At 39.8% G+C, this 17970-nt stretch overlaps 1 long non-coding RNA gene across 1 annotated transcript in view; it reads left to right on the top strand.

Annotated features, from left to right (window-relative positions):
• Window positions 1-17970, top strand: part of LOC115934967 (uncharacterized) — a 111494-nt gene that overhangs the window by 12141 nt on the left and 81383 nt on the right. The window contains exons 3-6 of the long non-coding RNA XR_004070693.3: window positions 2618-3804; window positions 3921-4053; window positions 4628-4830; window positions 7536-7643. This is a non-coding gene — a long non-coding RNA (uncharacterized lncRNA). The remainder of the gene's footprint in view (window positions 1-2617; window positions 3805-3920; window positions 4054-4627; window positions 4831-7535; window positions 7644-17970) is intronic.

The raw sequence follows: 17970 nt of genomic DNA, 5'->3' as shown, positions 1-17970 counted from the left end.
ATTTATCACTATAAGAAGCAGTTTGCTGAACTGATTACGCAAATTTAAAATGATGTTTCTGAAGATAGAAATAAAACTTCCCACCAGGAATAAACAGACTTTTCAAAAGAAGAGTATCTGCCTCTTGGCAAAAAAAAGAAAAGAAAAGAAAAAAAGAAAGGCTTTTAGGTTTTTTCCACCTTTAATGTGAAAATGAGTATTCATATGGGATGGCTTTAGACTACCTATTAGAAAATGCATATCAAGTAAGAGATGTATAATTTATAGAGTTGATTGCTTTGAGCAGAGAAGCTTAAAAAGGAGTTTTTGCAACTCAGGTTGTTCTCAAGAGGCAAACGTATGCTCATTATTCAGAATTGAAACCTGCCTGTGAAATACACAACAAAAAGGAAAAGAAACTTAGAGAAATGTGTGAGAGGTAAAATGTTTTACCACTCTTGGAAAAATTTTCTTGCCTCTTTTCTGTAAGAAGGAATGAGATAGTTGTTAACACTCTTGAAAACTATCTTAGAGAGTGAGGCTTGAACAGTTGAGGTTTTCTCATGGGACTGTGCACTGATGTTTTGTGGTGCTGTATCAGGATCTCCAGGCTTTCTTAGGTGGACAGTTGAATGGATGTGTCAACAGAAGCTGAGAAATGTTCTCTCAGCCAGGCTTAAGACATGAAAAGAAAATGGCTTTCTTCATTTACAAAATTGAGCCACGAATAGACTCAAGAACAAAAGCCTAACAAGGAAGATGAATAACATAGAATTATCACTGTCACTTACATTATGTCCAGAATAACTGGATTAAAAAAGGCAAGTCATGTTGTCAACAGCCCGAGATATGTGAGGAAACTCTCTGATGAAGGCCTATGCCCAAATGTCCTGAAATGGAAATCTGAGACCTGTTAGTACAAAAGTGCCCTGAATGTTCTTAACTGGCAGGGTGAAGGCAAGGGGACGGGGCAGTTTCTAAAGCAGCTAGAACCCTTCAATCACATGCAAGGAACTGGTAATCTGAAAAAACAAACCACCAAGAAAGAGTACAGATAAATGTCATAGCAAATCAAATGGAACATGATAAGCCAAGCTCTATACTCCTATTAGAACAGGAAGTTCCAAGGAGAGATGACTTTTAAATAGTCTGCAGACACAAGCAATGCATTCTTCACAGGTATCTTATTTCCTGTTTTTGTTTTGTTTTGTTTTTGACTTTTTAGTATTTATTTTAATGTTTTTGAAAGAGATACATTTTTTCCAATTTAAAAAGAAAGAGACATGGCCATCAAGAGTAGGTTAACATATAGCAGAATACCATATAAATGAATTAGCTGCTAGCTACAAACAGCAACTTGGATGAGTCTTAAAAACATAACATTGGGGCTGGGCACGGTGGCTCATGCCTGTAATCCCAGCACTTTGGGAGGCCGAGGCGGGCAGATCACGAAGTCAGGAGATTGAGACCCTCCTGGCTAACACGGTGAAACCCCGTCTCTACTAAAAATACAAAAACAAAATTAGCTGGGCGTGGTGGCGGGGGCCTGTAGTCACAGCTACTCGGAAGGCTGAGGCAGGAGAATCACTTGAACCCAGGAGGCAGGGCTTGTAGTGAGCCAAGATCATGCCACTGCACTCCAGCCTGGGCAACAGAGGGAGACTCTGTCTCAAAAAACAAACAAACATAACATTGGACAAAAACACATCACAGAACAGTATGTATAATATAGTACCATCTGTACAAAGGTCAAAGCAGGTAAAATTAAACGATATATTATCAGGAATCCATAAATAGGTAGTAAAGCTATAAAGAAAATCAAGGAACAAGTACCATAAATTTCAGGATTGCTCTTAGTGGCGGGGAGAAGGAGATGTGATCAAGGAAGGCACAAAGGTGTCAAATACTGGCAGTGTTTTGTTACTTAACGCTGCTGGTAGGAGCCTGAGTATTCATTTTATTATCTTTACACCAATTATAAATGCTGTCATCTACTTCTTTAAATGTATGATTTGTAAGTTTGTTTCCTCAAAAAAGATGAGTCAAGTTTCAAAATTTTATTTCATTTATTGAGATCCAAGTATCCCTATTTTCTGAGGGTGGCCTTTGTCCAGAGACACCTATGAAGAAACCCAACATGCAGAGTTTGCAGATCCATAGACAATGCTGCCAAAGTGTAAAAAATAAATAAAATAAGATAAAAATCTGAAAAAAATTATTTTTTTAAAGTTGGTATCCATATATATGAACTGACACTCAAGGCCTTTTACAACCTGAACCCAATCTTTCTTTCTAAGCAGATGATATCCCACAACTTCCCGGTGGGACCTTTTCCTTGTTAAATGTTATTCCCTGGCCAAGCCTTACATTTCCCATGTTTGTGCTGTGATTATCTCATTCCATTTACCTGCATTTCCCACCCTCTTGCTGATTGGCCATCTTAGTTTGACCTTTTCTGGGAAGCCACCTCCATAACCTTTGTCTGAAGTGCTCTGGCTCTCTTGAGCTGTCAACAACTGCCAATTTAATTCTCCTAGCAGTTAACCTTGGGTGCCCTGTAACAACTGCATTTTCACCAACCAAACCCCTTTCCCTCCTGGGCAGAGAGCTTGACTTTATTTTCTGTCTTCCCATGCAGGTAGATGTGATTGAGTTCTATCTACCAGAAGCATATGCCTCCTGGAAGCCTGGTTCTAACACCTCCCACAAAATCCTTCAGGCACTTTTTTCTGTTCCAAGGTTTGCTTATGGGGGACCCAGTGAAGTGCTTCAGAGCCCTAGAGATTTGCTGAGTCATATGAGGGGTCAGCAAACTTTTCCTGTGAAGGGTCAGATAATAAACATTTTAAGCTTTGTAGACTGTATAAAGTCTCTGTTTCTTCTCCCCCTCCTCCTCCTCTTTCTCCTTCAGCTTCTTTCCTTTAAATATGTACAAAACCTTTCTTCTTTTCCAAAATCTGTCTGTATTTGACCTGTGAGCTGTAGTGTGCTGAGTCCTGCATTAGTAGGAAAGATCTTGAGTTTCAGAATGACGATGTAAAGCAGAGACCCTCCTCCCCACACCCATTCTCTGCAACCGACACTTGGATTACTTTTCTTTTACTCTTTGTCTTTCTCTGAACTGTAGATGTATGGTTGGCTTTCTGAGGTCAAATATAATTAAGAGGTAGCCAACCATTTGGCAAATTTGAACCAAGCAGAGTTCTGATATAAAGAATGTAGGACCCATTCACTCCCAATTAGTCTCTTCACTGAAAGGTGGCTTACACCAGGTATATCTCATTTGCTAATTTGTTTAGTCCATGTCTAGGAAACCATTGTGATCAAGCCAATATGCCCAGGCCAGAGCAGCCTACTTTAGAATCAAAGCTTTAGGCTAGGCGTGGTGGCTCACACCTGTAATTCCAGCACTTTGGGAGGCCGAGGCGGACAGATCACTTGAGGTCAGGAGTTCGAGACCAGCCTGGCCAACATGGTGAAACCCCGTCTCCATTAAAAATACAAAAATTAGCCGGGCATGGTGGCGGGCCCCTGTAATCCCAGCTACAGCTACTTGGGAGGCTGAGGCAGGAGAATCACTTGAACCCAGGAGGAGGAGGTTGTAGTGAGCTGAGATCGCATCACTGCACTCTAGCCTTGACAACAGAGTAAGACTCCACTTCAAAAAAAAAAAAAAAAAAAAAAGAATCAAAGCTTTAAAATCCAGCAGAAGTAAAATTTCCAAGTGGGAGGGAAGAGGATCAAGAGGAGAATCTGCAAGAGTAAAAGAGGAAGATGTGTGCTGCATGGCACAAAATGAATCTGCAAAGCATCTGGGAACTGCAGGTATGTCTGACTCATAATATTAATGCTTTGCTTAGGACCCCTAATCTCCCTCCTTCTCTTCAATTTTCTGAAATAACCCACATCTGTGAAGTGTTTTCCTTTGCTTATATTTTCAGACCCTACTGATGCCTGGAACTCACTGGAGTCAGCATGTCCAGGCAGTCATTGTAGCAAGTCAGAGTGGTGTGATGAAATGCTTCAGGAGAAAAACATTTCACCACAGCCTGGTTCACTCAGATACCTTGCCAGGTACTGTGGTTCTCATGTGAAGAAATTACCCTTTACCTCTTTCAAGGTGTTTCCCCCTAAAACAGCAGATTCATTTGGACACTGAGTAACTTGCTATTTTTTTTTCTTAGGCCAACATTTGTTTTGTTCCTTGAAGCTGCAGGTTCAAACTCAAGTGTGGTTTTTCTTTCTATAACACACTCAGTCTTCAATGACTTACTCACATGCCAAGTTTGAGAGACACAAAAGGAATACCGGTGCTAAGCAAAAAGCCAACAGACTCTTGCTCTTGTTCTTGTAACATACTTCTAGAACCAAAGGAATGGGGTCTCCTTTTAATTGTGATGTAAAAAGTAGAAGAAAAGAGAGTTAGCTTTTCTATAGTTGATTTAGAAAAAGGGTCTCCGAAATTACATTCATATATATATATATACTTTCACTGGAGTAAGCCATATAGTAGATCTTCATTCTCAGCAATCACAATGTACTCCAAGTGACTTATTTATATGTGAGTTTTGACTCCACCTGCCTTTGTTAATTATTTGGTAAGCTAATATTAATAAGGTATTCATAGCTCATTTGCTAACTCTTCCAGGGAACCAACATCTCACTCGGGCTTCTGATATTGTAACTGTGGGCCTTTAAGAAACAACAGAAAACCCAACTGAATAAAAACTGACCTCCTTTGTGGCTCCTCTGATGGAAGGGGCTCAGGAGCAACAGCCTTCATGGTGCCCACCCTCTGGGCCAGAACAACGGATGCCCCACATCTGAGTTTAGTGCCTCCAAGAACCACAGGTGAGGTTTCTGGGGGTACGGAGAGTGGGAGAAATTTCACCATCCCACAGATGAATGAACACTGGTCTAGTGTGTTTAGGGCAGTGTACCTTGACCCAAAGGGATTGCATGGAATACACTTTATGTTTAATTTCCTAACACCTTTTTGCTAATGCAATTACTTGAAATATAACTCAATAGAAAGACACAACCCTCCTGGAAGTGTCTTGAAATGCTTATTGTACAGGAAGGTTTCTGCTTATTTGCTTAATTTTTAAGGATTTGTAGCTTGATTTTTCCCCAAAAAATGGATGAAAGGATGAGCAGTGTTAAATTTTGAATATCTTAAGAAGTCGTGGCCCTTGTTAAATTTTGTTTGAGAGAATTCATAGAAAGTTACTGTGAAACAACCATATTCTTAGAAAGCTTCTCATTTAAGACTCAATTGGGTCAGAGCTTAGGTTATTCTGAGAGCTGAATACATTTGTTCTCTCTCTGAATCACAGATTCTGACATGTTATTTTAGAAGTTCTTGGTCTTTTTCTAAAAATTGACAGGCATATGGAAAAGTTAATAATTCAGTAAGTAAAATATGCTTATATCTGCAAACAACAGAGATTTAAAAAAGGTGGCCTATTTTTATTGTTAATCTTTCTAAGAGTTTTGAAAATGCAAACCCAAACTTGACATAGAAAAGGTACAAAAGATCTTGGCCCTTAAATTTTCTCTGCTGTTTTTCATTTCATGCAATGTTTTAATTTTCCTTGAGATGAAACCACTTAGATACCAGCTTTAGATCACTATGTCCTATACTATAGGATATATAGAATTTTAAAAGGTAAGAACATTCTTGGGAAAATGTGGCTTCTATGAAATATAGTCACAAACATAAATAATGGCTATTTCTACATTATTTCTCTTAATTTTTTATTCATATTACATTAATTATATTCTTATAATTATTTCAGTATTCCCTTTTTTTTTTTTGAGATGCAGTCTCACTCTGTCACACAGGCTGGAGTGCAGTGGCACAATCTCTGCTCACTGTGACCTCCGCCTCCCGGTTTCAAGCAATTCTCCTGCCTCAGACTCCCGAGTAGCTGGGATTACAGGCCCCCGCCACCACACCCAGCTAATTTTTGTATTTTTAGTAGAGGCGGGGTTTCACCATGTTGGCCAGGGTGGTCTCAAACTCCTGACCTCAGGTCATCCACCCACCTCAGCCTCCCAAATTGTTGGGATTACAGGCATGAGCCACCACACCTGGCCCCATTTATTTCTTTAAATTTATCTGATTTAAGACAAATTTGGGGATGATTTTCTTGTAAACGAAACTAATGTCTTTCATGAATGAGTAGTTGCAAACCAGATCTGATATCATTTAAGGCGATATGAGGAGGACTTAGCTAGTCACTAAGTTTCTCTATTTATTTTCTACACTTCCTTTCAATGATATTTCAGTTTATATTTGGAAAATAGCTTCCAAACTATAAAAATTGCCTCACAGTCCATAAAACAATATGCCACCTTCAAGCTAAAGATGAATACTTTTTTTTTTAGAGCATGAAAAGTTCTATTCCTTGGGTTGCTGTTCCATCTGTCCATAACTTTACAGAAAGTTAACTACCAGGAGCTCAAACTTAAGCAGATCATATGTGAGGTCATACATAAATTCATGGAAAAAAAGGAAGCCCTTCTTGCTGACAGATTTTGCTGTGAGCAATGGGATAGGGGCAGTTGTTTTCCTCCTGGGGCCTTAGTTTCTTTAACCTTGAATCTTCTTTTTCCTATTTCTGCATGACTGCCTTCATCTTTTCTTGGGATCTCAGCTTAAAGGTCACCCTAGAATGATTTTTTCAGAGTAGGTGCCCTATTATATAATTGTCTCTGTAGCACCCGATCTAAGTTTAAGGTGCCCTATAATCGTCTACATAGCACTTATCATGAACTGATACTCTTGGTTTTTGTTTGTTTCATGTCAACCTCCTTGTAGTTGCAGAGCATGAACTCTGTCTTATTTGTTCTGTAATCTGGCACCTAGAGTGGTGCTTGGCAGGTCTTACGAGTTGAATTGTGCCTCCCAAAAAGATATGTTGATGTTCTGATCCACAATACATCAGCATGTGACATTATTTGGAATAGGGTTGTTGCAAATGTAATTGTTGGGATCGCAAGGAATAAGGTGTATCCTTAATCCCAAAAGACAGCTGCCCTTAGAAGAGAAAATAACACACAGAGAGGACACTGTCTGAAGACACAGACACGCAGAGAAGATGGCCATGTAAACAAGAGGCAGAGACTGAAGTTTTGTGCTGGAAATCAAGGAATGCCCAGGGCTACTAGAAGTGGATGAGACAAGCAAGGCTCCTCTCCCACAGGCTTGGGAGGGAGCACGGCCCCACCAACATGCAATTCCCTTTTCAAATGCTGAGGGCTGACACGCTACTCCCTCAACCAGGGGCCAAATATTTGCCTTAAAAATGAAACTAAAGTAAAAACAAGATTTTTGTAATAAAAACCGGCTGTATAGTAAACAGGATGAAATGTATCATTCTATTCCAGTTCTCTAGTTGGGCTTGAAATAATATTGTAATAAATTCATTAAAAGTACTAGTAGGAGGAAAATTTTTTACCATGATTTTGTGGTACAGTGGCTCCTGGCCACTGTAAATTTGCAAGTTTAAGCAAGGATCATTCAATAATTTTAAAATACTTTCCTCCCCCAGCTTTTTTTTGCAGCAGTAAGAGCATACCTCTGAGGCACTGTGAAGAATCTGATAGTCGAACTGAAGCCAAGTCCAGTCTTTACGGAAAAATTTACACAACACTTCCAGGTGGGCAGATTCAAAGACAGGATGAATCATGGTTCAGTGCAGTGGTTCCTGGCTGTAATCCTAGCACTTTGGGAGGCCGAGGCAGGGGGACTGCTTAAGACCAGGAATTCAAGACAAATCTGGGGAACATAGTGAGACCCCGTCTCTACAAAAAATTTTAAAAAATTAGCCAGGTGTGGTGGCCCGTTCCTGTGGTCCCAGCTACTCAAGAGGCTGAGGTGGGAGGGTCACTTGAGCCCAGGAGTTTGAGGTTACAGCAAGCTATGATCGCATATCACTGCACACTAGCCTGGGTGACAGAGCGAGCCCTGTGACCCCCTTCCTCCCTGAAAAAAAAAAAAAAATAGGATGAATCAGTGTCAAAATTATGAAGAAAAATATTCTAGGTTCTTAATTCTCAAGCTCTGCATGACCAAAATGGTAAGAGCTCAGAGGGTACAAATTCAAAATGTATTCATTGCTAGAACTGATCTTTAGTGACTAATTTGAAAAATCTGAAATCACTTGAAAAACAATTGTATATGTGCATATACGTACATGCGCACGTATGTGTGTGTGTGACCTGAAAAATTTCATTATGAGGTCCTTTATACGGCTACTGTAGCAAGTCCTTCAGTTTATACCAAATGTCTCCTCATAAATCAGTAAACCTCTTCATTTGTTCCTTGATAATGTAAGAGCAATTTCTTTAGAAGTCATATACTGTCCTATAACTGCAGCTTTCTCTTTGTCTCATCTGTACACAATACATAGAATTAAGCACAAAGAAGCAAATGGATGTACCAAAAACAAAGAGCAAACTTTGCAGGGAGTTACGTGCAGGGTCTGAGAGCATTTCCTGTCTCATAGATAGGAAGCATTTGCATCACGGCTTGTCATCCGCGCTGTCGGGCCCAGTGTCTCCTAACTTCCTGAAATAAAACCAGACTAAGCAAAACAATAAAAGTGACAATTTCTCTGTGTTTTGGAATTCCAAACTCCTATTACTGGAACATTAAATCTTTCAACCCTACTGGCTAATGTGCCTTCCAAAATTAACAGTGTTTTTGTAATGGTTTGTTTTTAAAATATAATGCTGCAATATACATTCCATATATCATAACAACTTCCTATTATTATTTTGAGATGGAGTTTCACTCTTGTTGCCCAGGTTGGAGTGCAATGGCGTGATCTCGGCTCACTGCAACCTCCACCTCCCAGGTTCAAGCAATTCTCCTGCCTCAGCCTCCTGAGTAACTGAGATCACAGGTGCCCGCCACAATGCCCGGCTAATTTTCTATATTTTTATTAGAGACAGGGTTTCACCATGTTGGCCAGGCTTGTCTCGAACTCCTGACCTGAGGTGATCCGCCCACCTTGACCTCCCAAAGTGCTGGGATTACAGGCGTGAGCCACTGCACCCAGCCTATAACACTTATTTTAAACATTATTCCCAAATTCTGCTAATCTTTGTGTCAAGAGAAAAATACTGGCTTATTAAAATATACTTTTGCTTTTACTCTTCTAAATGGCTTGAACAAAACTCATTCTCCCTTGAATGTTAATTGGGTTTCAGGTGTGGGCAGATGACAGAGAAATACATAATATAAAAACAATCCTTAGTTTTGTCTGTAAATTTATCTTTCTTGCCCTTCAAGTGTACTTGATGGTCCAGTGGTTTCCAACTGTGACACAAAATTTTCATTTGCCTTTATAAGAAATCATCTCGTATAAAGAAGTGGTCATATTTTATCAGCATCATCACCAACAAACACATCACCATCACCACTTTTTAATTTGTAGAAAATCCGGTCTTATCTGCCAAGTTGGCAAGATATCAAAAGAGCGTGTTTTAAGGTGGTTCAGTTCTGGATGAGTCTGGGAAGTTCATGGTCGAGTCTGGGGAGAACTTCTATGTCATAAACCTCCACATCACATAGGTTAACAGAGTAATAGAATTGTGTAGGTACAGAGACCTGATGAAACCTACTGACACCTCTGCTTTTCAAACCAAGAGAGTGCCCCTTCTAGGGTGCCCTTGGGAATGTGCAGCCATGAAATAGGTGTGCCTGGAGTAAAGGAACAAACAAGACTGCAAGGTGGGATGAGGTGAGTGTGAGTGAGTGCATGGAGAGAGGTTTAGGTAGGACATAATATCTATGTTTCAAATATCAAAACAAACTCAGATGATGGAAACGAATATAAATTTTTCATAAAATTTCAGGGAACAACTAACTTATTTTCTGTTTAGAGCAAGCATTCAGACCTGTAGAGAGTACAAATTCATTCAGCCCAGAAGAAACGCTTAAGGAGAGTGATCTGATCCCATGCTTTCATTATGCTGCAAGGAAATAGAAGTGATTTACCAGCCCACTAGAATCCTGGCTTTCTGACTGCCAGGCCTCAGCTCCAATTCATAGCTCTTTAAGAAAAGAGGAAATGCAGAATTAACTTCTATTAAATTTCATCCATGGGCCAGACAGGATGACGACTGCGAAGCATTGTCATCGTCACAAGCGGTGGTTACGAGCTCAGGCTCCCAGGCACACTTCTTCAGTGGGAAATTGGTTCCACCTCTTACCTGTGTGACTTTAGACAGGTCATTTTTAAGTCAACTGATTCCTAGTTTCTTCTCTATAAAATGAGGATCATAAATGAAACTTCTTTACTGACAAGAATTAGATGAGACAATCTTTGCAAAATACTTAATGGTGCTTGGAGTGCAAATGTTAGTTCAGTGAAGATTGAATAGAAAAAAAGAGAAAAAAAATCCTTTGTCTGTGGGAGGGGTGAGGAAGAGGCAGTGGGGGTCGATTTTATGGCTGTTTTACAGATGAGAAAAATTGGGATTGAGTAAAATTCACTCATTTGCTAGCAAGTTGCAAAACCAGAACGTGAAGTTGTGTCTGTTTGAACCCCCACTTCAGATTGTGTCTGTGACACCGCAACGCCTTCCTGTTAAGAGAGCCTAGAGCTGGAAACTATGCTGAGGCCCTCCCCTTTGGGAGCTGGCTGCCGCACTCACTGCACTCATGCTGAGTTCTGAAAGCCCTCTGGCAGCTCCCCAGCAATTCCAGCAATCTGCAAAGTTCTGAACTGGGTGCTGCCCAAGTGGCAGAAGTCAGTGAGCATATCCAGGTGACAGTGCAAATATGATTGTAGGTAGGAGTCCGGAATGTGACCTTGACTTCTTTTAGCCATTTCCCAGTCCGTTCTCAAGGGCAGATGCTGCGTCCTCTGTCAATGCAGGGCTGACTCACTCCATGCCCAACACTGTAAGAGCTTGCTCTCTGTCTCAGCTCTGCCAATAACGTGACCTTAAGCAGCTCACTTTACTTCTTCAAGGCAGGCTTAGGATAGATCCTCAAGCCACACCCCTGGCCAACAACTCGGATTCTACAGAGTGAGACACTGAAATATTTATATTTCTTTATGGTAACCTTTTCATTGAAGTAAACCTTACATCAGGAAAAAATGTGCAAGCCCTGTAAATATACAGATTAATTTTCACGAAGTGAACACAGTCTCACATTAAATAATAAAGCAATCCAGCCCAGAAGACACCCTCTGGGTCCCCTACTAGGCACCACTCTACCAAGATAACCACTCTATTTTGACTTTTAACATCATAGCTTACGTTTGCCAATTCTGAAATTTTAGATAAATGGAATCACACAGCATGTATTCTTTTGTACGTGGCTTCTCTCACTCACCAGTGTGCTTGTGAAATTCATCCATGTTATTGCAGGTAGTTCTAGTTTGTTTTCATTGCTATATAGTAAGGGACCAATCTCCGGTTTTATAAATAAAGTTTTATTGAAACACTGCCAGGCTAATTTGTCTCAGTATTATCTACAGCTGCTTTCACACTACAGTGGTAGAGTTTAGCTGCCACAGAGATTACATGGCTGGCAAAGTTAGAAATATTTACTATCTGGCCCTTTACAGAACAAAGTTTGCTGAACCCCACTGTATGGTATCCAATCATATGAGCCCACTCTTTCTTTCTTTTTTCTATTCTTTATTCATTGATGGACATTCAGGTTTTTTACAGTTTTGAGTTATTACAAATAGTGCTGCTGTGAACATTCTCGTAGTGTCTTTTGGTGACATTTCTGTTGGATTTATGGAATGTGTATTTTTTAAAATCTTGGACTGATGCTTATGCCAGGTTTGGGAACTCCTGCTTTACAGATGTAATCTAACCCAAAATGTTTAAATTGTCTTGCTCAAAGTCATGAAGAAAATAATTGGCAGACCTGGGATTGATAACCAAGCCCTGTTCTTGGAATAATTCTATGTTTCCACTGCTCTTCCTATAGTTATTATCTTTAGAAGAACATTGTTAGAAAGCTCTTTACTTATCCAAGTTCTTTCACAAATATGACTCTTTTCTACTGTATTTGGCTGTACATTTTCAAGAACAGAAAACTCACTGCCTTATGATAATTTTAGAGAGAAGAGATGATGTAATCACTTAACCCAGTCTTCTCACATTATAAATTAGTAAATTGATGTTTGGAGATACTAATAATTCACTCAAAATAGGCATCTTGAGCCTTGACTTTTATCCTGTACTACAAAATGATTTTGAACCTGCGTTTTTTGTCTTTGCAATTTGTATTACTTCAGTCAATTAACTTAATTAACTAGTATCTATTTAACTATTTAAACATTATGAAAGTGCCTGGGGTAAAACCAATAGTCTCTCTTTCACCTTCCAACTGTATAGCCTTTTTCTCCTAGGCGACTACTGTTAACAATGTTTATCAATCATCCATATATAAACATATGAAAATGCATTTAACTGCTATGAGTCCAAACTTCGATAAGGAAAAAATAAAATTTAATTCTTCTTTAACTCAAATTAATATCTAGTTGGAGGCTCCATGTCATTAGTTAAGTGAAGACTCAATCTTAGTTAATTTGGAATACCCTCCCTTTCCCTGTAGCTGTACCTCATTTCAGAGGGGTTAATGTAATGCCAAGAATTTGGTGTGTGTTGGGGACTGGAGGTTCAGCATGGGAAGCATGTAGACCTTGGTAGCCATAGATATTGAGACATGTTTCCTCCTATCTGGGCCTTGGCCACTGGTCCCCACAAATGTCATGGCCCATGATGCCAGATGCTGTGAGGTCTGGTGGTTTATGTGCCATGCTTGGGCCATGGCAATCTCTGCCAGGCTCACCATATGGCCTGGCTCACCACAGCCATTCCTCTGTGGCAGCTTCCCTGGCCTCCACCTGGAAATGGAGGTCCAGCTCTCTGGTTTTATTTATTTTTATTTTTATTTTTTTGAGACAGTCTCTTTCTGTCACCTAGATTGTTTGTCATCCTCTATTCTTGATATTACAACACAAGTGCAGTGGCACAATCTCAGCTCACTGAAAATTCTGCCTCCAAGGTTCAAGTGATTTTCATGCCTCAGCCTCCCAGGTAGCTGGGACCACAGGCGTGCACCACCATGTCTGGCTAGTCTGTGCATTTTTAGTAGAGAAGGGGCTTCATCATGTTGGCAGGCTGGTCTCAAACTTCTGACTTCAGGTGATCCACCTGCCTCAGCCTCCCAAAGTGCTGGGATTACAGGCATGATCCACCGCATCCAGTGAACATATTTTTTCTTAACATCCCCTCACTCCTACTCACACACACAGGTTTTGGGTTACTATAAATAATACCATAAATGTCTTCTCAAACATCTTTTCTTATGTTTATTGCACCTTTACATTTCCTCTGCTGCGAATTGCCTGTTCCCATTTGTCATTTTCTAATTAATGTGTAAGAGCTCTTTGTGTATTAGAAATATTAAGCCATTGTCCTATATGTGTTGTAAATATTTTCTCTTAGAAGCTCATTTGTTCTCTGCTTTATACTACACAGAAATTATACATTTTTATTGAACTGACTCTGCCTTTATTTCCTTTATAAGCTACACAGTACTCTATACTATGAATAGTTTCTTGAAAATATATTCAGTTATTTACCTAACTAAGCTCCCTATCTTGCTATAGAAAGCTTTTCTCATTCCACAGCTATAAAATGTTTTCTAAGTTTTTTAAAAATATATTCTATAGTTTTCCTTATTTCATATTTGGCTCCTTAATATTCAGGAATTTATTTTGGGCTATGTTATAAGATAGGAGTTGAAGGCTATTTTCTTGCATATACATAGTCAATTATCCAACCCCACTATTATATGTATTTTGTATTATATGCAAAATGAATATTATACACCTTTTCCCAAATGATTTCTGCTCTCAGATATAGTCAGACCTCCTTCTGGATTCTATTGTTTTCCATTGATCTATCTGTTTTTCTATCAGTACCATTCTGCTTCGATTGCAGTAGCTTTATAGTAAGTTTTGATATCTGTTAAGGGAATTACACCTCCTTTTCCATTTCTGAAACAGGACTATAAAGCTCACGAGACACCTTTCTTCTCTAGATATTTCTAATTTTCCACTAGGCCAGGGTGCTGCCTTCTTATAAGCTGATTTTCTTATGAATTAAGAAGCATTACAATTTTTTAAGTAAGTGAAGCTTTTCATGTCTGAGAAGTTATACAAGCTGACATCCTTCAAATTTTGTCAAATAATATTATTAATGAGTTGGCCATAATTTTGGATTCGAATTAGCATTTTCTTCAACTTTAGTCATTGTCTGAACAATAGGAAAATCAGCAAATTAAGGGAGAAAGCACAGTAAATTTTATGATTAATGAAGATCACTATTTTGCTTGAATAGAAATAATTTGGTTTAACAATAATTTAATGCAATTTTGTAATCTTACTGCTCAAGTAGCTGGTCTTCTAGTGCTGTGTTTTTCTTTGGTGGGGGTCCCCTGTCCCCCATCTTTATTTCTAATTTGCATCTAGCTTTAATTTTTAAGGGTTATAAAGGTTTAGACAGCATCGTATTTTTTTTATTCCAAGCTTCATTATGGATGTGAAAAGAGCTGAAGTTTATTATTTGTTTAATGCCAAGATACTAACTAATTTTCCACTAAACTCCATGGACAATTTGGTTCTTATGCTTTTTGACTAATTTATCTTTGTTTGTAAATGCAGCTATGTAGAAAGATTTCTCTGGATAAAATATTAATCAATCTAAATAGAACCATTCGGCATATAGTATATTACTCGATTTATAATCTGGAATTAGCACCACAATGATTCATGCACTGTAATATCCACTACTGTACTCCCTCCTACACACTGAAAAGCTTTATATTTTCGGAAGAATTTTGCCTTAATAACCACCACAGTGGGATTTTGCCCTCATTTCCTGTGTATTTATTCTGGGTGGTGTTTGCAAGATGATGAGGATCTATTTTGGTGGGGTTCTTTTCCTCGAGGAGGAAGTAAGAGCACTGCGCCTGTCTCCAGCTCCATGACTGCTAGACAGATCAGACTGGGGCTCTGCCAGCCAGGCTCCAGGAAGGCTTCTCCCTTCTGATGGAACAACCAAACAATTGTTACTATTTACAATGGCCCAAATGGAGAAGTATTCTTAGAACAATAAGAAAAGGGAAAGTCAGCCACCAGCAGGAAAGAAGGCCTTTAAGCAACATCAAACTCAGAGAATGTGACTGTCCTTTCAATGTAAACAGTTTGCACAGCACTTCTCTAAATAACAATACAAGGAGTGCTGGCCATGTGCAGGGCCCCTACATACACTATTATCTCTAATTCCATAACAGCTGGAGCAGATGTGTATTAACCCAGTTGGACATCTGAAGATACCAAGGCCCAGAGAGATCATAATAACCTATAGAAGTTTCCATGACTGGTGGATGTGACAGTCAAGCCCCAGTTTGTATAATACACAGCCATAATCTTATCTACCACTTTTAAAAATTAAACATAGATGAAATGTTTACAGTTCTTTGTGAGTGAATCTATAATTTTGCTTAAAAAAAGCACAAGGCAGTGCTGAGGGCTCCATTAACAGTCTGAAATATATTCTTTGTCTTCTGAGTTTCTCTGAATATTACAGAGGCAATGGGAACTTGAAGGAAATTTGCTGACTGCTGTGTGTGACAGCATACCAGCTTCCTTTATCACATACAAAAGGATTCCCCTGGATCTCGCTCATTCTGCAAACAATGCACAGGGCGAACTCTTATTCTGCTTACAGTAACTTTAAATTTTGAAGGCAAGTGTGTAAATTAAGGATCTAAGCCAGGTGTGGTGGAGCGCACCTGTGGTCCCCACTACTCAGAAAGCTGAGGTGGGAGGATCACCTGAGCCGGGGAGGTCTAGGCTGCAGTGAGCTGTGATTGCACCACTGCACTCCAGCCTGGGTGACAGAGCAAGACCCTGTTTAAACAAAACAAAAAAAAAAGAAAAAGAAGAAGAAGAAGGCAATTAAACATCTACATTAACATGACCATCATACTAAGTTTCAGTAGAGCTTGGGTTATCCACTGCATGAGCATGAGTCTGACGTGCGATGTATGCATCTGAAAAATCATTCTCTATCACTAAATATTTGGTCTCTTTTCCATTTGCATTTAACTTTTCATTGATTGTTTCTATTAAATGCTAGATCAATGAAGCAATTCTTTACCTTAATTGCATGTCATTTAAAATAGGCGAGAGAAGAAAATAATGACTCTACAAGTGAGATGTCCATTGGATTGGTTTTGAATATGTAATCATGTATGAGAACAAGTCAATAATTATTGACTTAAGGACTATAATGGACCATGAAAAGTTACTAGTTTTCTAGTTGTTTCTAGGTGTGATGATGCAAATAATTTTTTAGTTTTCTATTAACTTTTTCTTAGGTTTTCCAGGGCCCAGCCTGGGCCTACTCTATGCTTAGGTAGAGTATAGAGTACTATACTAAGGTGCACTAAGATGTTTATTATTTGAAGCTCTCCTTCTCACTGCCCAGCATGCCAATCTCATTTCAAGGTTTCCTGTTGTCAGGTTCTCTTGTTTTGGCCTGCCACCAGCCACAGGAATATCCAGCATGCACACAAGAGAGGACCTCATGCTCCCACGAGCTTCTGTTGATAACACTTTCATAGATAGGGTCACAATTCATTAGTTTCCATCACAGAAAGCAGGATTCTGGGCAAATCAGTCAGAAGACAAGTATGCTATAAAGTTAGGATGACAAGAGTGGGGGTCTGGCATCTGGAACTCTGTTCAGGGCACCCAACATGAGGAAGATGAATTAGAATGGAAGAAGAATGCTATGAACTACATTGTGTCATCCCCTCCCCCAAAAATTAATATGCTGAATGTCTTCCCCTCAATGTGATTGTGTCTGGAGATGGAGTCTCTGGGGAGGTTAGGTTTAGATGAGATCTTGAGGGCCCTCGTGATGGATTAGTGGTTATAGGAAGAGACACCAGAGAGCCTGCTTCCTCTCTCTTGCGGTCATGTGAGGACACAGCAAGAAATTGGCTGTCTGAAAGCCAGGAAGAGAGCCCTCACTGGGGAACTGAATCAGATGGCACCTTGACCTTGGACTTCCCAGCTTCCAAAACTGGGAGAAATAAATTTCTGTTGTTTAAGCCACCCAGTCTATGGCGTTTTGTTAATGGCAGCCTAAGCCGACTAATATAAAGAATGGTAAGAAGGGAAGCATTAAAAGAGAAACTCTTCTCCAAAAGGGAGGTAGAGGGTTTCCTCATCCCTTTGTCTAAGGTCACCTGAAGCTTACAGTGTGTTAAAATGATCAATCTACAGGACACCAGGCCTTAAGATGGCTGCCATGCCTGCAGTCTTTTCCAGGGAGAAACACTGTATTCACAGCCCCTGCTGAGGAAGATCTCTAGGAAGTCCTTTTTTTTTTTTTTTTTTTTTTTTTTGAGGCAGGGTCTCACTCTGTCACCCAGGCTGCTGCACAATGTCGTGATCACGGCTCACTGCCTCCCAGGCTCAAACCGTCCTCCCACTTCGGCCTCCCAAGTAACTGGGACCACAGGTGTGTACCACCATGTCTTGCTAAACTTTTTGGTTTTTTAAGTAGAGACGGGGTTTTGCCATATTGCCCATGTTGTTCACAAACTTGTGAGCTCAAAGCAATCATCCCACCTCCGCCTCCCAACCTAGGAAGTTCTTTAAGTGTAGGTGGACATGTTTTGCTCCACATCAGTCTGCCACCCACAGACAGCTGGACTAAGGTTCATACCTAACCCAAAGGCAGCTAAACTAGTCAGACCAACAGCCTGTGAGGTGGTCTGACGCCAGAAGCTCTGCCCTTTATGAATCATGGTGATTAAGTTGACCAACCCAATCCTCTCTCTTGAGACTTCAAAGTTACCTAGTAAAAATGAGCTATATGGTAGCAGAAGAATATAGGCACACAGAGAGATGCGAAGGCAGACAGAAT

This window comes from Gorilla gorilla, chromosome 5, assembly GCF_029281585.2.
Source record: "Gorilla gorilla gorilla isolate KB3781 chromosome 5, NHGRI_mGorGor1-v2.1_pri, whole genome shotgun sequence".
In the NCBI taxonomy this organism is placed as follows: Eukaryota; Metazoa; Chordata; class Mammalia; order Primates; family Hominidae; genus Gorilla; species Gorilla gorilla.
Note: the sequence above shows the minus strand (reverse complement) of the source record. Positions and strands in the feature narration are given on the sequence as shown.